Source organism: Pleurodeles waltl, chromosome 11, assembly GCF_031143425.1.
Source record: "Pleurodeles waltl isolate 20211129_DDA chromosome 11, aPleWal1.hap1.20221129, whole genome shotgun sequence".
NCBI classification, from domain to species: Eukaryota; Metazoa; Chordata; class Amphibia; order Caudata; family Salamandridae; genus Pleurodeles; species Pleurodeles waltl.
The window spans coordinates 185,950,266-185,971,056 of record NC_090450.1 but is presented as its reverse complement, the minus strand read 5'-3'; positions in this window follow the sequence as shown (position 1 = coordinate 185,971,056).

The following is a 20,791-nucleotide window of genomic DNA, read 5'->3' as shown; positions in this document are numbered from 1 at the left end:
ATTCCCCTCATGACCGATTTCATTTTTTTCCTCCAGGGATTTTCACGCTTCACGAAGAAACTCCCTTCAGCAAGTGGTGGATGAAAACTACTGTGTTACCTTTTTTTTACTGATATCCCTTCCCATTCTTTAATCTGTGAGTGATGTCAATCCCTCTTGCCTGGCAATGCTACCCAGGGCCAAATTTACGAGCCCCATGCACCACAGGAGCATCACTTTTAGTCAAGCTCTGATGGCGCAATGCCCTGCGTTATATTTACAAAGTGGCGTTAAGCCGCTTAACGCCACTTTGTAAAAACGGCCCCTTACACACATCACTTAGTGTGAAAGGGGTGTGCAGTGGGTGTTGCTGCACATCCATTGCATTTTGACACTGTCCCAGATTCACAATCAATCATAAACTTGAGACAGTGACAAAAACATCTGCCCCCTCAGAGGTGGCATCAGCATGGACAAACGAGGAGAAATACTTTTATTTCTCCTCAGTTTTTGCTTTTTTCTATGTGTGCTGTGAAAGGGCAAAATGCCATCAATGACTGTTTCTGTGCAGTCTGTAGCACACATAGAAGTAACAAATCACCATTATTGATTTTTTAAGAGCAGGAAGGGACACCTTTCTACACATAAATAATAATTCCCTGCAATGCAGGTACCCTTGCACTATGGTACAAGGGTGCCTGCGTTGGCACTAGGCAACTAATTTTAGCACCAGGGCTAGGGGAAACACAGGGATGCTCTGCATTTTTGTGAATACGATGCATCCCTGCATTTCTGAAGTGATGCAGCACAGCACTGCCAATTTTTGGTGTAGTGCTGCACCACATTCTTGTAAATGAGGCCCCCAGTATTTAGTTTTTCTCCTCCCTCCCATCTCCTTATTGGTATAAATTGGATTTACACCAACTATTCCTCAAGTTCAAATTCTGTGCGGGCCTCTGCAGTCACTACTATCTCCAGCACTGTGAGCCATTCTAGTGGAAGAGGGTGGACAGCATGGATGTTTTGGAGGTACATTGGAGGGCAACATGGCTTCCTCCTTCCCTTGGTACCTTCAGCTCACATGCCATATAGCAGCTCCTGATGGCGTGGGAGAAATGGATGGCTGCCAGCATGTTGTTTCTCACCCATGTGGCCATTTTGATATCATCCAAAAAGGTCCGTTATGAGCATGCAGTCAGAAAGGATGGTGAGGCAGAGCCCATTAGATTCTCCAGGAGGTTGAGAGACTATAGGGGAAGATTGGATCCAGCCACTATTTTCATTTGGCTGCCCTTTTTATGAGGAAGTCGAGCTTGACCTCACTCAACACTGCTGGTTTGGGCTAATGTAGAAACCCTCTGGTTAGGAAGGATAAATGCAAGTCCCACAATCACAAGCCTTAAAAAGAATGCATTGGTGTATTAATTTACCCTTGCTGGCTGGTTTTAATTGGGGTTACAGAGTTCTCAGCTGATGGTGAACGATTCCCAGTGTTTGCCTTTGGCTAAGCAGGAGGATGAAGACTGATCCATGGGGAGTTATTAGTCCACTTAGAAACCATTGCTAAGTTTCTGTATGATGTGAAGTTCGACAAGTTGAAAGCCTCACTGATGGCCACTTGGGGGTTAGCAACTGCCCATAGGCATCTTCATTTGCATGCTGTTGGAAATGACCCTATCAGTAGTCACCCCCAAACTTTTTTCCAATTGCAACCTTAGAGTCATTACATACTACCATGTTACTGTGGAATTTAAACTCCCTTGCAAAGTATTACACTTGCCTTTGAAGACATGTGTCACCCCTAAGGTAGACCTTATGTAGCCCATAGGGTGGGTGTGCTGTAATTACAAGGTAGGACTTGTACTTTTGAGTTTTACATGTCCTGGTAGTAAACAACTCTCAAATTTCTAGCGTGAGGCCTAACTCTCCAATATGATAATGTTGAGGATTCCTTATTACATTTAATAAGCTGTAATTCCTAAATGAGAGGAGGTAGATATGTCATGTTTGGTACCTATGGGATTGTAATGATAAACCCTCCTTAATAATGAAGTTGGATGTTTCATTGCAATTTTGAAAATGCCACTTTTAGAAAGTTGGCATTTTCCTGCCCTGTGCCTGCAGCCTGTCTTGGGTCACATGACTGGGTGTAGCTGTCAGTTAGACTTTGTATTTTCCTTCATAGAGAGTCACACAATAATGGGATAAGGTGTGCCATGATTGCCCATCAACTGGCTTGGTGGGTGGTGGAGTGGGTGGGCATGGCCCCACTTGCACCTGAAAAGGCTGTGTTCTGTCTCCTCACATTAGACATAAGGACCTTGTATTGTCACTGCAGCCAGCTTGGAGCCAGGGGAGTCAGGAACTTCCATGAACTTCAAAAAACCCTTACAGAAACTTCGCCCACCTTCAAAGAGCTGGCCACCAGGGTATTAAAAATAGGACTCTCAGACTCACTCTTCCGTTCACTCCTAGGCATGCAGACAGACTCTCAGAGGACTGCCTGCTGCTGTGACCTGCTTTGCACTTGCCCAGACTGTTGCTGTACCTGAAAGGACTGCTTTGCCACCTGGAGCCGGCCTTCAACCATCAGAGGCCAGCACTGCTGTTGTGCCCTGTTTCTACACCTGCACCCAGTACTACCAGAAGTGGCTCCAAGGAATAGTTTGCTTGCCTCTTGTTCAGACCCACAGGAACATAACAGGCACCCATCATCTTGAACCCGGACTGGGACTCAGCCTGAGTGAGTTCTGAACTCCCCAGAGGTCTCCAATATACTCCTGGGCCCTTGGATGTGGTGCTGAAGGTGACCAAATGTCTGCAGTTGGTGCTTTTATCTTTTAGGCAGTGTTTTGAGCCTTAAACTTTAAACTTAATAATGCCAGTTCTACTGATTAAAATGTTGTTGTTTTGGTGTCAAAGAATTCATTAATATTTACTCATAATCATCATCAAAATGACTTTTTTTCTGGCCACCAGGGCAATAAAAGTGCAAATAAAAATAATATACACAATAAATAAATAAAAACAGTACAATTGCAATGTAACAGGTTCTTGTTTCATATAACTTACAGGAAGTAGCAGTGCAATAGGGCAGGAAAGTGCACAAAAAGTAGGGTTTGTTTAAAGGGAGGTCAAAAAATTACAGCCATTACATAACAAACAAGCGACAGCTGCCCAATAAGACAAATTCAAGGAGTGTACAGACGGAAAACTAGTAGTAGCAGGGTGTACCCAAAGGAATGACAGTCAAAGAAGCCAAAATAATTCTCTTATATCCACAAGCAAAGGGACTTTGTGGAATCGGTCAATGGCCATTATGTCCTGAAGGTCTGTTGCATAGTGCACAAGTTCTGGGGTTGTCCATAGCCAGCACCAGTATAAATGAGGATGTAACCTGGCTTTGTCAGCTAGACTACTTAATCCCATTTCTAGGCACAGTGGGTGCAAAGAAGTGCTGGGGAAGCAAAGCTAAATTGCATAAACATGTATAACTAATGAGCAGCTTGCTATTAAAAAAAAAAACATAAATCCATCCCATACAAAATAGACCCCAAAACCTTGGCTTCATATATACAAAGTGCTGGCCTAATAGGTTTAGACTATGAGGCACACTTTTCTTTGAATAGAGCTACTCCAAAGTTGTTCGAGCTTTAGAGCAGCTTTATTAACATGGGGTTTCCAAGACATACACCCACTGAACAAAACCCCAAATAAGTAAAAGTCCAAAGTATTCTTCCTAAAACACTTATGGAGATTAAACAACATCAACTTAGTTTTGGTAGTGTTGTTCCTTAGACCCCGGGCAAGAAAACAATTCCTCAAAGCGATGTAGGAGCTTCTGTAGCCCGGTCAGGGTGCTGGAGATTAACAGCGTGTTGTTGGTAGATAATAAAATTGGAATTTTGGTTCGAACCACTACAGGGGCATCTGCTTCAACCGTGGCTGTGAAAGAAACGATATTCTTGATAAACAATGAAAAAGTGTAGGGGCAAGTAAGCAGCCCTGGCATATGCCTCTAAGGACTGGGATTTTATCAGTCAACTCACATTGCTTCCCCCACCTAATACAGACAAAATTGCTCTCATGAAGACATACCAACAAAGACAGAAGATTCTAGGGCATTTTAATTGCCTGCAAGACCTGCCATATAGTAGATCATGGGACCAATCAGATGCATATCTAAAGTCGATAAAGGCAACATATAGGTTGCCCTTGTGGCAGTAACTCAACGAAAAATGAAAAACCTGATCAATAGTTGACATTTTGGTCCAAAAGCCTTCTAGAAGGGGGCAAAGAATATCCATTTCATTCATCTGATACTGAATGTTGGCAAGGACGAAACAGCAGAAGATGTTTTGAGCACAGTCGGCTAGGCTCATTGGCCTATGTTTATTAGGGTGTGATATGTTGCCTTTTTCATGGATGGAAATTACAATAGCGCCTTTCCTTGACTCAGGAATGGGGGCTCCACCAGCAATGAGATTGGTGATAGATGAGATGTAATGGACAAAGGCTCAATGTCAGGCAAAAAAAGTCAGCCGGCAGCCATCCTGTCCTGCAGCTCTGTCCCTTGCAGTAGCTAATAGAGATTCAACCACATCCCGAGTTTCGAACAGAGGCAAAGGGAAGGGTAATGCTAATATTTCCTCCTTAATGTCAAAGGGAGCACTTATTGGGGCAGCTGAATATAAATTCCTAAAGTACCTGCACAGAGAGAACAATGTTGTTGTCAGGTTTCAATGGAACTGTAGCAACATTGTGACATTTTAAGTCCCAGAATAGAGTGAAATCTCTGGCATGCATTGTTTAGGGCATTCCATCTCTGATCCTCCCAGTTCTTTTTGGCATAGGTGATTGCCATTTTGTAGGTTTCCTAGCTAAGGCAACTTGTGTTGTGTCTCTGGCTTTGATTGTTCTAGCTAGGAAGCGCTGGGCTTTACGATAGTTAATATTAAACAATAAACTGGTCTTTGGAGTGCCATGTTTTTTACTAATAGCGGAAACAATAAAATGCCCTGCTATACGTTAAAAAAAACCTGAACGTTTGGAAATCAAATCTGCAGGAACCACATAAGCTCCTCCCTCCATCACTACCATAGCATTGTTAAAGTCAGCAGTAAGGGATGTTTGAACGTTCATTTGATCTGCCACATAGCTCCACTTCAAATGGTGCTTATTGGAGCACAATTCAATATCCCTTGAGAAAAGAGGTGGGGCAGAGACTTTAGTGATAGTCATAAAAATACCCTGAATAAGCATAGAAAGGGGATAGTGATTGCTTTCTGTACTTTCAAGAAAGTTCAATCCAATCAAAAAAGGCTAAGGTCTGAGGTCGACTAGAAAATAGTTATTTTTTATGGAGTGAAAAAGTTTGTTCAAAGTATAGGTCGCTGCATGGTCAGACTTTGTGCGGCCAATAGCAGATCTAAGCCCAAACTCAATTGATAATACCTTCAATTGAAAGGTCATTTCTGACCACTTGTGAATTGGTGGGATATCTAAGTGAGGTACTTCTCAAAAATCATCTTTGTTTTCAGTTAAACAAACATCTTCATCATCTAAGGGCTCAAACGTGGTATTAAAGTCTCCCACTAGTATAATTTGTTGGTTAACAAGATGTTCATCAATACAGTATATCTTTCTAGAGGTTGAAGGGTCCTGCGGTAGCCTCCCCTCTAATCCCTCTGAGGTAGACGTTACATATAATTACCCCAGGGTTAGTCATAACTCTCAATTCGATAGCAAGAATATCTGGCAAATTAGTGTGTAGTTGGTGAATTTGGAAATTTAGCAAGGCCTTAACCCAAATAACTAGGTTGCCAGATAGTCTTCCCCTCAAACTAGGAATAGCAGGTGTAAAAAAGTTAAGATAACCAGGTTTATGGATTGGTTCCAGAGACCATGCCTCTTGGAACAAGCATATGTCACACTCGTCCACAAAGGTGTTCCAGTTGGGAAGCATTAGCTTAGGTCTAAGACCAGCCATATTCCAAGAAATGAGACAACTTGGTTGAAACAGATTTTAATGAAGTGCAATTATGAAATTGTGAGCCAACAGGGCTTGATGAGCCTGTAAGTGTGTTATGAATTGCAGAATTTGTATTAGAATTCAGTGAGGCACGAGGTAAGTAGGAGTGAGATGGAGTGGCTGCCCTTTCAAGGTCCTCTGGAGTACTTTTCTGATCAGAAGGAAGAATCCCTGTTGACAGAAAACTCAAGTATAATCTATAAGCCCACAAGAGTCAATCAATTTCACTGCAGGATGAAGGGTGGGCAGTCATCGGCTGATATGAATGATTATTCGTGTGGCACACTGGTCTGGGGTATTTAAATTGGATATTAGAACGACTCGAAGGGCATGACCAGCATCAATGGCTATCAAATTGCCAACAAGATCTTTATTGCATAGGGTTAGTTCCATTGTTTCAAAATGGGAATTAGGAGAACCCTATCTTTTGACACTGTTTATTTCATTCTGTATAACTGAATGACACCCTCTAACTTCCCAATCCAATGGATCACTTTGTTTTAAAATGACTCTTCCCCTTCTTCAATGACAAGGGGACTTAACTTAGGGATGTTAGTCATCAAGATGGTGCCAGGGGGGACCTTTCAATGGCTCACAATACTGGTCAAAGAGGAAACCAATAATTTTAATGCACCCACCTCATCCTTCAATTGTTGTACAAGAGAATTGAGGATAACTTCACTTGAGATGGTAGAGCTAGGCACCACTGGGTCATCAAAGCGAGTTGCATCCTCAAAACTTGAATCAAACAGTGGGCAAAATGATTTGAGCAGGTGAAACTGGACGCCCCAACAGGAAAACTAAGGGTGGGGAGTCATGATGGGCAGGAGGGGGGGAGCGGGCAAGGTTCAGTTTGAACAATAGTTGTAGATTTCTGCCTCTGGTTGCGGGATTTAGTGAACATCACAGAAATCTTCTTCTGGTTTTGTGCAGCAGTCATGGGAGGGGAGCTAGGGGAACTGGGGTGGTGCAGAATCGGATCTGAATCTAAAATGTGTTCAGATGTTGACAATAAATTAACTATTCTGTTTAAAACACATTTGTCCCCAGCAGTTTTACAATTTTTCTTGTTTTTTTATTTTTTTATTTTTTGCTGCCCAAGACACTCCCTCTGCAGCCTTCTTTTTCCCCATTGTCAAAGCGATCCACAAAGTGTGTGTGGCTTGTCTTTAATGAACATCAGTGTTGGACTCATGTTTGGAAAGTTGAATATCCATCATTAGTCCCCGCAACTTAAAGGCATGATGGACAAACATGAGTGGAAGGCAAAATGGCAAGCAACAGTACCTTGAAGTGAGGCAGGTGTGGCCTGCCCTTAGCTCCCCCCATGGATGCTCCATTCACAAATCACCGGCAGCAGTCCAGGATCCCTCTCACGACAGCCTTTGAAAGACGAAGAGCGCACTCCTGTGCAAATTGTGGAACCGGCTGATCACGGCTCCCAGGCAGTGGGACTGCAGCATGCTTTATATGGTGCAGGTGGGCTTCAGGTGATGTAGCAGAGGGAGTTATAGGACTTGGAGTCCTCAGCAGAAGTGGACTAAGCTGCAAGGACACTCCCCAATGATGCTGGGTTCACAAACCTTTGCCAGCAGTCCAGGATCCCTCTCACAACAGCCCATGAAAGATGAAGAATGCACCTCTGTGCAAAATGCTGAACCATTTAATCTATTTTTCTAAATTGTTTTGAGATTTGAGATTTTCCATCTGTGTTGGTTTTACTGCATTACTGGTGTATGCTGCATAAATGCTTTACTCATTGGCTCTAAGTTATTCCTGACTGATTTTTGTGCCACGCTACCATGGTTAACACAGGTAAATATAGTGACTTTTTGTGATTCACACTGCAGATATTTATGGCTGTTGCTTGACCAGGACTCATACCCCCGTTAACCAACAACCCAGTTTTTCACACATAGATTATATGTGAATGCCACGTTTAAATTATGTCTCTCAAAGAGACCCTTCCCTGGTCAGAGACTGTTTACAGAAGAAGTAGAATCTGCTTTGTCCACCATAAAAAATCAGAAATATGTTCAGCCTTTGACAGTCTTGTTCCAGATATACAGAGAGGGATAGAAAATCATGCAAATATCCCCATCAACAACATTCTGACACTGACTCGTATTCATCCTAATTTCACCCAAGATGTCTTCAGGGATATCCGTCAGGATGTTAAGCAGGTCCTCCCAGTGAAACCTCAACAGCAATCCTGACTATGTGGTTTTTAATGAATGGATTGTCCAGTAATAGATCATATGATCTTATTTCTTAACAAATGGTATATTTATATCTATACCTAGTGAGTGCTAGCGCTGGTAACATCAGGATATATCACTAAATGTGTTCCCATGATTCCCAATTTCAGTATTGTTTCAACTAAATCCTCTAGATCATTGTCGGACTGGGACAAAAAATAGTACCAGGCAACAAAATAAAAGTGACCCCTATTGGCAAAGCACTTTGCTAAAAAAGTGATAATAGTATGCAAATCAACTGTAAAAACCAGCGAACCTGGCAATAAAACCAGCCCACAACTGCCAAAAAGTTCAGGGGTTGAGGAGGTCCCGGGAGCAGGGAGATTATTGCAGATGGTCATTGCTGTAGCACAAAGAGCAGGCTGGATATCACTGACACTCATTGTTTTTTTTTTTATTTTTTTTTTCTTTTGTTTAGTCCTCATTCACCCTAGGCAGTGCATAGAGCTCCCTTTGCTTGTCAACCGACACATGGGAAGTTACTTTCGGCCAGGGGTTACCCTCTCTTCTCGACCAATCCTTAGACTATCTAAAGTCCCCAAGGATTTCAGAGTAGGGTGTGTAATCATCGGACCAATAACACAAACCCATATCAATTTCAACAAACAATGAAGAATAGAAGTAAAGTTACAGCCCTCAGTGATCTATTTTCCAATCCAACAGTGGTGCCCAGAAATCCACTCGCACCTTATCTTTTCCCCCTATAGCTTGATCCAAAAATGCTATGCTTAATATATCTCTAAGCCATTCTGCATATCCTGGCTGAGCCATCGACATCCATTTCCTGCATATTTCTCGTCTCCCCAACACTATTGCATAGAATATTAACTTTTTCTCTCTCACCGTAACAGGCCGTCCCAACCAATCCTGGGTTTGCCTGAAAATTATCAACCTTAAGGAGGCCTCTATTCTCTGTTTCAGAATACTCGAAATTGCTCCACATACTTCTTCCCAAAAGTGACGAACATCCAAGCATTCCCAAAACATATGAATATCAGTAGCTTGGGCCACCCCACATTTTGAACAGTTCACCCCCTGGCCTCCTTTCATTTTAGATAATTTATCTGGGGAAATGTAGGCTCTATGCAGCGTGTAATAATGATTTTTCTTTAGCGCAGCGGGTTTCACTGTACCATGGAGCAGCGCTAATGACTCCTTCCACCACCTTTCAAGCAGTTCTTCCGAAAAACAATCTCCCCACAGTTTTGCAGGAAGGTCAAAATCGCCATCTACCCCTTCCAGGATCCCCCAGTACCAGGCTGACACTTTGTGGGGGCCTATTAAAGGGCACGGGATAATCACATCCAAAGGGTTGTTCTTACCCACACCTTCCTTAATCCCTTTGGCCCATTCTCTAACTTGCAAATATTTCCACCTAGAGAGGGCTCCTCTCGTTAGTAACACTAATTCTTCCCATGAAAGCAGGTCTCCTTCAAAAAACAACTCTCCCCAGTACTCCACTCCCGCCTGTTTTAACGGTAACGCAAGTATATCTTGAAAACATTCTGGAGTACCCGGGGAATCCCAAATAGGTGCATTGGAATTATAGTAGGTTAGTTTTACTAATCGTCTGATCCGATACCAACATTCCGCTAGGCCCTGCATCATTTTCAGCCTTATCTTCTTGTAGAATTTGGTGTCCCCAAATTTAAAAATAAAGTTTGTTGACGCACCCTTAATATTAGAAGCCATTGTTTTGAACATTAGACCAACTGTTGTAGAGTCTGATGTAGAAAAAATTCTGAAGTTTTTTAAAAGGAAAGCCCAAGCATAATATTGCAAATCCGGTAATGCCAAACCTCCCTTTTTCTTACGGCGCCTCAGCTTTCTCCTTGAAATTCTAACCCCCTTAGAGTTCCAAATAAAATCGCTTATTAGGCACTGCATTTTTTCTATATATTTTTTCTGCATAGGGAGTGGAGAAGTTGAAAACAAAAAATTCCATTTTGGGAGAATAGACATTTTTACCAAGTTAACCCTGCCTATAATAGACAAAGGGAGATGGGTCCAGCCTTTTAACAGGTCCTTGCATTCCAGCAGTAATTTAATCTGATTCCTCTCTGCTAGTTGATCAATATTTTGAGGTATCAAAATTCCCAAATATCTGATTTCCTTCTTACAATGGACTGATTTATAATCCATATTCCATGCCATTATCTCTGTTTTATCTACATTCACCTGATACCCTGAAATCTTGCCAAATTCTTCCGCAAGCCTGATAGCCTCAGGGGATGCCGTTGAAAGATTATCAGTAAAAAGCAAAAGATCGTCTGCGTACAGAGATAATTTTTTCTCCCAGCCCTGACAACGGAAAGGGGAAATCACCCTGTTTCGACGGATCTTTCTTGCAAAAGGCTCCATATACAAATTAAACAGTACAGGGGATAACGGGCAACCCTGTCTCGTACCCCTTGCAATAACAATTGGGCCGGTAAGATTCCCATTCACTAAAATTCTGGCGGTGGGGGCCTTATAAATTTGATTTACTACCCCAAACACATTAGTTCCCAGATTAGCCTTCCTTAACAGAAACTTTAGATAGTCCCAATTTACTTGATCGAAGGCTTTAGCTGCATCAATTGTAATAATCCTCAAAGGGGAGTCGAGTGATACCGCAAGGTCTATTGCCCCTATCAATTCGTAAGTCAACTCGTGGAGGTATCTACCTTTTTAAAAGCCCTTCTGATCTGAGTGTATTACGTTATTTGCCACTTTATTTAGTCTGTCCGCTATAATTTTAGAAAATAGCTTATAATCACTATTCAAAAGTGAGATAGGTCTGTAAGATGCACGGTTAGTCGGGTTTTTACCCGGCTTCAAAATCAACGTAATAACCGCTTCATTCCAAGAGGGAGGCATATCTATCTCATTAAAAAAGATTCTACCGAATAATTCCAACAAAATCGGGCTTATAATGTCCCCTAAGGCTTTATACACCTCCACCGGGATACCGTCGGGGCCCGGAGCTTTCCCGTCTTTACCCCCCGCTAGGGCCGCCCTCACCTCTTCAGCTGTAATAGGGCCATTTAACCATTCCTGAGTTTGTTGCGAAATCTGTGGCAAGGTATCTTGAGCTAGCCAGTTTTCTATCCGCTTTACTTGCCCATCCACATGTTGCGTATACAGGGATACATAAAAATCTTGAAACCCACGTTCAATATCCTCCCTATATATCAGTTTTTCACCTGTATCCTCGATCGTTATTTCCTTAATCTGGCTCCTAAACCAGGTCTGATTTGGCTTTCCAAGCTAACAGCTTCCCTGAATTTTCCCCATATTCAAAGTGCCTTAACTTGCTGACCTCCCATCTCTTTGCAATGCGTGCCTGCAAAATATCAGCCAGTTGCGATCTTAACTCAGCCAATTCCACTCTTCCCGTCTCCTCCTGCAACCCAATCCCTCTACCAACCAACACTTCGGTTTTTGACAGCATCTCCTGCTCTAAAGCCCTTATTTTATCTCTAAACCCTTTATATTTGTAGCATGCTATACTTTTGAGTACCCCTCGTATTACCGCCTTAAAAGAATCCCAAACCACTGATAATGGTGCTGACCCTATGTTAATATTAAAGAAGGCCTCGGATTCCCTACGTATATACAGCAAGACGTCTTCCTCTAATAATAGTGAACGCTCCAATGTCCATCTTGTAACCTGCCTTTTCTGTGGAGCAGACAAATGCAGGATTACTGCCGCATGGTCCGATAAATGCGGCGGCAGATATTCGACTTCTTCAACGTTTTCCAACAACCTTTCATCCACTAGGAAATAATCGATACGTGACGCGTGGCTATATTTCTTATTAAAAAAGGAGAAGGCTCTAGCCTCTCCTTTCTTCTTCCGCCAAATATCACACAGACCTTGGTCTTTCATCATTCTCTTTAAAAAACATTGCGCTTTGGTTGTACCCAAAGACCTACAAGAGTCAGACCTATCCAATCTATTGTCCAGAACCGCATTAAAGTCACCCGCCATAATAACTGAATCTGAGAATCCAATAAGCTGAGAGAATACTTTCTTTAAAGGTCCGCTATCATCGCAGTTTGGGCCGTAATAGCCAGCCAGAACTAAGGACATTCCATTCACCTGTACTTTTACTATAATCCACCGGCCAGCTTGGTCTGTCTTTATTTCAAAAATTTCTGGTCTGACTTGAAATCCTTGCTTAATTAAGATGGCTACCCCCCTTGTATGAAAATTGTGGGAGGTGCAAAAACACACTTGCACCCACTTTTGAGTGCTAAATAGCTCTTTACACTCGTCCTCCGCCAAATGAGTTTCCTGCAAAATTAAAATTTGCGCCGGGGAATCCTTTAAATATTGAAGAATTCTGTTTCGTCTCAACTTAGTTCTCAACCCATTAATATTCCACGAGAGAAGTTTTATCATAAGCTTACCCTCCCCCTGGCCCATGCCGATTTTAGTCATTTAGAATTAACCCACCACCCCACCGCCTAGGTGAACGAGAAACAATTTCTGACCTTATCCCATAAAACTCACCCCCTTGTAACCCCCCCTCCCTTACCCCTCCCAAGGAGAACCCCCCCACTATGTCAGCCACTATGGGCCTGATTTTAGAGTGCCCTGCCTACCTGGGGGGCACAAAATTCGAGGACTTATTGCAAATATTACACTTGATCAGCCTGTTCTTTCCTAATAGCATCTAACAATTCATCTGCCTTATCTATCTCTCTTATATTATACATTTTGTTATTATGCATTATTCGTAAAAAAGCTGGGAATTTCAATTGTGCCGTGGCTCCAAGTTTTTTTAATTCATCTAGCCTTTTTCCCAGCTCCCACTGCCTGTCCATAGTGATTTTAGATAAGTCAGATCTGATCTCAAAAGTCACATTATCCATCTTTAATGCCTTCTGTTGTAACACCTTGGTCAAAATTTTCTCCTTTAGATGATAAGTTAAGAAATTAACTAAAATTTTCCTTGGTCTTGTACTATTGGGCCGCCTCGTGAAGGGATCCCGGTGGACTCTCTGAATGTTTCTTTCGATCTCTTCATTACTTTCCTCCAGCTCACAAACCGATTTGATTAGTGAAACAACGTATGACTTAAGATTTACTCCTTCTGCTCCTTCCGGAACTTTTAACAATTTTAAGTTGTTCCTACGTGAGTGGTTTTCCAGATGCTCGATCCTAACTTGTAAGCCTTGTTCTTTTTCACTCAGGCCTCGAATTTCATCCTTGTGGAGCTTCAACTCCTCCTTTATCCCCCCCACTGTTCCCTCTAAAGTCTGGATCCTCTCCACCAAGTTATCAATTTTTTTTTCCAATGCCTCGCAAGCTTCTCGAATTTCGTCTTGATTGCACTCCGAACTTGCGAACCCTTTCTTTATATCCTCCGATATGGAGAGGATTACTTCCTCCATAGAGGGAGTATGCCTCAGATCTGGGGGGGGACTGACGGCTTGTGCTACTTGGCCTAATTCTTCTTGTTGTGGAGTTGGCAACATATCACCTTGACATATCATATCAGCACCCATGCCAGCTTGTGTATTCTCGTACAAGGGTGAATTTGCAAATAAGGGGGAGAAACCTTCTCCGGCCTCCTTATCAGCAACTGTAGCACTTCCAACATCTTTAATCACAAAAGTATCCATTTTCCCTTGCCCAGGCACTAGCACAATATCCTCTGGCCCAGCCCTAAAGTAAGACCTTAACAAGGGTGTCAGTCTATGTTTTATTTTTGTTCTTCCTTCAATCCCTTCTCTTTTTTTTTTGGGGCAGTTCGCCAGAGCTGGGGTTTTTCCCTTTCCCTTCAGCTTCCCTAGGCTTTTACTGGCCACCGGATCCCTTCTGTCCCCAGTTATCTCCCACTCCTGCCCCCCTGCCTGCCATAAGCTGAAGGAGGGCTGGGGTGGGGCGAAGCTCTTCTCCTCCTCTCGAGCCTTGCCTGAGGCTCCAGCACCAGCTACTTTCTCGCTGGCTCTTCTCAGTACGTCCAAAGAAGTGCGTAAAACCGCGCTACCAAGCTCCCGGGGTGTCTTCCCGGGAGCCTTGCCGGTGCTGGCGTTTCCGGGATTCCCCCGAAGGGGAATCCTTGCCGATCCTCTGCGCGCCCGGTGGAGCTCCAGTGCGGCACGTCCCCAGTGCCGGAGTCTCCCGCAGGGTGCCTCGCCCGAATTACAGCACGAGCGGCTCTCCGGGGATGGCGCTTCCTCCCAACACATTCGGCCGATCCTCTCCGCGTGAGTGCCACTCCCCCCAGGTACGGCAGACGTCACGTCTAACGAGCTGCAGCCGTGACGGCCCTAACGCAGCCCGCCATGTCCTCCCCCCACTGACACTCATTGTTGTAGCACAAAATTCCTGTAGCTGGAGCTTCATCTTGAAAGTCACCATGGAATGTCGATCCAAATAGTGTGAAGTGCAGAGATCGCATTGCTGGTCTTTACTGGCTGTCACTTTTGCATGATGAATTGGGTTTACGGAGCTTCATGCTGGCGGACAGTGCAGGGAGAAGGTCATGAAGGGAGAAAGTCCAGGAGATCTAGAATCAAAAGGCTATTTTGAAGTTCTTTGTGTGCTGAGACAGCTTCTTTGAAGTGCAAGTGTTGTAGGTCACAGCTCCTTCCCTCCCATCCAGTAATGATAGCCCATCCTATCAATGCCCAGTCACCCTCTATGATACTGTCTGAGAGAAATACATAAAGGCCATCTACACCTAGTTATGTGACCCTGGATACAGGATGCAGAAAGTAAATGATTAGGGCACAGACATGCCCACTTTCTAAAAGTGGCAGTTGCAAATTTGACTTTACTGTTAAAGAGGACTTTAAAATACATTGATTTGAGAACAACCTTGATATTCCTACAAGCTGCTAATCAAACAGTATTTCTTATTAAATGTAATAAAACACCCAATGTAATTGTATGGGAGAGGTAGTCCTTGCAGCTGTGAGAATGAATTTAAGAGTTTTTCACTACCACAACATGAAAAACTCAAAAGTACATGTCTAACTTTTTCAAATACACTGCACCCTGCCATTTGGGCTGTTTAAGGCCTCCATTAGGGTGACCTGTATGTATTAAAAAGGAATCTTTAGCCTGGCAAATGGTTAATTTGCTCGGTCAAAAAGGGTAGTTTGAAGCTGCAACCAGAGGCTCTACCAGTAGACCTGAAACATGTTTAAAGGGCTACTTAAGTGGGTGGCACAATATGTGCTGCAAGCCCACACATAGCATTTAATTCATAGGCCCTGGGTAAAGGTAGTACCACTTCACTAGGGGTTTATGAGTAAATTAAATGTGACAATAGGGTGTAAGCCAATTTCACCATGTTTAGAGGAGTGAGCACAAACTCTTTAGCACTGGTTGGCAGTGGAAAGGTGCACAGAGTTCTAAGGCCAACAATAGCACTTCAGCAAAACAGGAGGAGAGAAGGTAATAGGTTTGGGGGACAACATCTCCAATTATGTCAGGTCTAACAGCGTATCATCAACATTTCCTAATAGTTTGTGTGGGAGATCAAGATAGGCAGTTCCTGGCTACGCTCTTTCAACTAAAGTCTTTTCTGGGAGTATTCACCAAGGTGTTGGTCCAACTTATGGCTTCTCTGCACAAGGAGGGAGCCGTGGTTAACTGAAGTCTGGATGATTTGCTGGTGCAAGTCCTTACTTAGTACACTTCTTATTAAAAAATCATCCACGTGCAGTGGCAGCTCCGCCATAGAGGGTACAAGGAAGGCAACCCCCCAAACATCACTGCGTCACGCTGCATCTCATTTATAATCTATTACAGCTTTTACATGAAAAAAAGGATCTCACCGATCATGTGTTTTCATGTAAGGCCGGCAATTTCACCTTAAACCAGAGGAGGGCTCCTCTTGGCTATAATACACATGTTTCAGGTACGGGTTGTTACAGCCCATCATTTCACAGGTGCAATTCATATCTGACAGGCTGCACTAACTTCAGGCAGTGCAGCATGTCAGATATTGGTGAAATGGGCCCTGTCTATAATGCGTCCTTATGCCCCATCGCAAGCCACATTAAAGGGAAAAGGAGCGACTCCTTTCCAGTCTGAGCTTCTGAATGGGCATAAGGTTGTGAGCCTCACTCTAGCGCTATTATGGACTGAGATCACTAGCAGTAAATTGAGGGAGGAGAGTGTATCCTTTACAAAAGTCTCTGGCAGGTGAAACCAGTATATAAAGCGATGTTCATGTTTGAATATGACACGCAGCTTTTGGAATACAGCAATTACCTCATGGAAAGTGCATGGAAGTGAGGTGAAAGGTGTTTTTTACACTCATGTCGCTTCTTTTGGTGTGCCTTTGTTTAAAGAGTTTTAAACTTGCATCTTGTTTGCTAGAAAGTCTTTTCACTCCTGCGCCTTTCACAGGCTTGGAATTAATACCCCTGGTTGTCTCAAGTGCCTAGAGGTGGTTCAGTCTGAAGTGAGGCGTTTAGTCTTCTTGACGCTTTCTAACACTATAGAAGTTGGGCAGTTCTTTAGTTGTATATTTGTAACAAGCGCTTCAGTTTATTATTCTATTGCATATTTAGTGCTTTTACATGTTTCAATGTTATATTGTTTGCCTTTGCTGTGTGTCCTGGTCACTGGCAGAAAGCCCAGGCATTAGGACACCCTATACATTAATCAGTCATTTTATTATGCTACCATATATAGAAAAAGAGCTGGGTTTTAGGCAGCATCAGAAACCTGCTTGTTTCGTCATTCAGCTGTTATTGATCGAAACAGAGCTCCATTCTTGGTAAATGATGCACACTTTAGAAAAAAATAACATTGTTAAAATGTGAATGCTCCCCAATTTACATGCTCACAACTTCTGATTCAGTACTTCAGCGTTACAAGAGGATCTGTGGTGAATAGTGTACTTTGGAAAATGTATCTCCTGTTGAACAACCATGGTATTTCTCTCAAGCAAACTGCATTCACCTCAAATTTTAACAATTATGAATATGTATCATTTTGTATAGTACTGATGCTCCCATAGTCTCCTCAAAGTTCTTTGCTGGGAGGAAAAGGTTGGTTACAAGAATTCAAGGTGGTAATGTTTGTCCTCATAGATGCTTCTAATAAGGTGGCAGAAAGATAGAAGGATGCTGCCGCTTCAATGAGGCCGCAGCACGAGGGCATGAACATAAGAGTGCAACTGATGGCACTATTATTCATTATTTGTGGTTCTTTTTCAGACTTATCAGCAGATACTCTGGCACCTGAGTCCAATGCTGTAAAGGGGCAGTTGAATCCCCGAGGTGGTTGTCTTTATTTACCCAATGAGGGGGTTGATGGGATATAAATCACGTTCTGGATTCATGTATTTGAAGGTGCTCTGATGTATGAGAATGAACAAAAGGAGGCTCTATGAAATAAAATATTGGTGTAAGATCACTTAGTCAAGCAGGGCAGCCTAGATTGATACCGGATTTTCCAGTTTCAAGCGTGTCTTCCAGTTACCAGGATATGCTTTCCCGGCCCAGGTCACACAGGAATTTATGCTAGTCAAGCAGTCACTGGCTCGACCCGCACTATTTATCAAATGTTGCTATGAATTATGTAAGTCCCCAAAAGGGACGCTGGCTTACTTAGTGTGGCAGGAAAATAATTTGGAAAGAGGTAACAGTAATTATAAAAAGTATCTGGAAAAAAACCTACTACATCTAAATCTAGTTGATGTATGGGATCAGTATCTTCCTAGCCCGGCTTTTAATAAAGTAGTGAACAAATCGAGCAAATTACACAGCCGGCTAGAAGATAGGGAAGAACTGGCTAAAAGGTATCATGGCTGGTTGGCCCTTAATTCATATCAAGTACTCAAAGAATCACCATTATTGGCTGCCCCCTACTCACGGAAAATTAAACAATGATTTCTACAGCTAAGGCTGAGTGATATGCAAACGCTAGACCTCATGCCAAAATGAAAGAAGGTGTCGCAGATAGACAACCAGGAATGCCACCTTTGTCATCTGGCAGTAGAAACCTTAGTTCACATGATCTGTATTTGTCCAGCTTTGACCATTGAAAGAAGACAAATACTGAAGAAAGAACTAAGGGCCGTATGTATGAAAACATTTTCTCATAGACACTGAATGGGTAAAAACCTTTGATACATCTGGCCCTAAATGAATTAGGGGTCAGATCATGTAGACAAGCTCTAATTGAAACACTTAACCCAAGAAACACCATACTAAATATTAGGCTCATCCAATTTCTGGAAATTTTCATTTCCCTAATCGCCCCCCCCAAAAAAAAAAATTGTGTACAGAAATCACGCCTGGGGTATTAAATCATTCTACCATGAAATATGAAAACTGCCTACTGTGAAAAAACTGGTTGGAAAGAGGAAGGGCAATTGGTTAATGTAGTCATGTTTTTAACTAACCTGGTGATTAAGTCCTACCTTTGTAGTCGGCGTTAGGTGGGGCTAACCTGCCACATGTATTAATTATTTCTTGTTTTATTGCACTATTAATGTTTTTTTGCACTAATAATGTTTTGCGTAATTTTATGTGAAAGGAATGTATGGTGTTTTTAATTAATTAATAAAATAAATATTCATTCATTCAGTTTCAACATGTACAGTTTAGTCACTAGATGGGTATCTCTTTCTCACATCAAAATGTTAATGGTTTGTCCATAATCCTTGAGGATGATTTCAGAGCATTGGACAAAAGACACACACTACATTACATTTTTTTTTACACAAAGAGAGTTGCCAGTATTAAAGCTGCTTTTGCATGTTGTATGATTGCCTGCTGATTGATTGATGTTGGTCATATTTTAAAACAAAAACATAGAAGCTTACGTCTCCCCACCCCAACAACAATTCCATTAGTGAACTAATAGGGAAATCTGTTGTAATGTTCACCTTTATTTGGGGCATGAAGCAACATTATAGTCTATTATATCCAACACAAGAGAATGTTTTGTACAGCGCACATCCCGAACTCACATATTTGAAGGTGCTCACATATGTTATGATGGAAGAAAAAGAGGTGCATTGAAATAAAATATTTTCCTAGGCTCACATGATTTGATCAAGTGAGAAAGTCAGGATTTATCCCAGGTGTTCTAGTTTCATATTGAGCAATCCATCCACAAGATGGGTATCTCCTACTTCTGTTTTATCTCTTAGATTATTGATTTGTCCTTCATTCTTGGTGCTTGAAATTAGGGAGTGAGTGGCAGGAAGAAGTCACATGAAAATTCAGTTTCTTTTGCGCTTGAGGGTTAAAGAAGACTTCAATTTGAGCTAGACATTTAGGTCAAGCTAGCAGCAACTCGCCCAGCATCTAGTTTTTAGGTCAATTATGAGATCATTGTGATGTAAAATGCTCAATTTTTTTGTTTTTTGCAAACGTTTTGGATAAAGAACTCCCTGATCCCCAAACCCACCTGAACAAATTTAGCTTATTCTTTCACTGCCTTGGTCAATCAAAATAAAAGAGGGTATTTACGCTCTGACTACTTTCTAAATTCATCCTCTGCCCACATGCAAATCATGTAGCATGCGTCATCAAAATATAAAGTTGTGAAAGAGGCACATTGATGACGTACTGCTCATCTGTGAAGGGGACAATGAGCAGACCGAGTCTTTGATGACCTGGCTTAATAATCAGAATGACTATTTAAAATTCACACACATTCTTGACATAGAAGCTCTCCCCTTTCTTGACGTCATCATCATCCATGAGAAAGGGCACCTTGTAACTGACAGCGCCTACAAAGCGATGAGCAGGAAAAGCCTCATTTTCACCCCTGCCCATTACTGGAATACCTGCTAAATGACAAGTTTTTAGGGCTTCACAGGAAGTGTACTAAGGTAAGAGATTTCAAACTACAAGCTGATGACCTGTGTATGGAACTCTGGGAACGTTACCGGCGTGGCATTCGGTGTGGTACATTGGTGGTTTGGCTTTGGCCAAACCGCCAATGTCATAATAGTGGAGATAGGTAACACTAGCCTGTTGGCAGTAATACCTCCACTATTCCCGACCGCCAGGGTTGTGATGAGGGCCTATATGTTTAACTGAGTAGCAAACGCAGTTGGCAGTATGTCTGTTTTTGATTAATGAGGGATTCATTTAGTTTGGGACTATATTATGGTGATTATTGACATATACAAAGGAGAAAGTCTGTGTTGATTCATACTACTGGATTGTATTATATGTGGTAGGATGTAGATTTGTGCTTTAATAATCTGGGGAATACGGTGTTAAAACCTTAATTTGTAGTGAGATAAGACTCTGTGGATACTGGTCTTTGATTATACTGTTGCATGGCAGGAGGCAAGTCCATTTGCAATGTCACTCTCATGAGCAAGTTGATTAAAATGAAGGTAAAGATGGTGGCCTTAGTAAATGCCGCAACATGCAGTACACATGATGCTTGAGGCACGGACGGAGTGGTGGGTGAGTATAAAGTATAAAGGAATGGCATATGGGGTACTCTGTAGATACATAAGAGCATATTTAAGAGAAATGGCACTGCACACTTTGGTTGAGCCCCTTAGCATCCCCCTAGTGCCACCATGTGTGCGCCGTA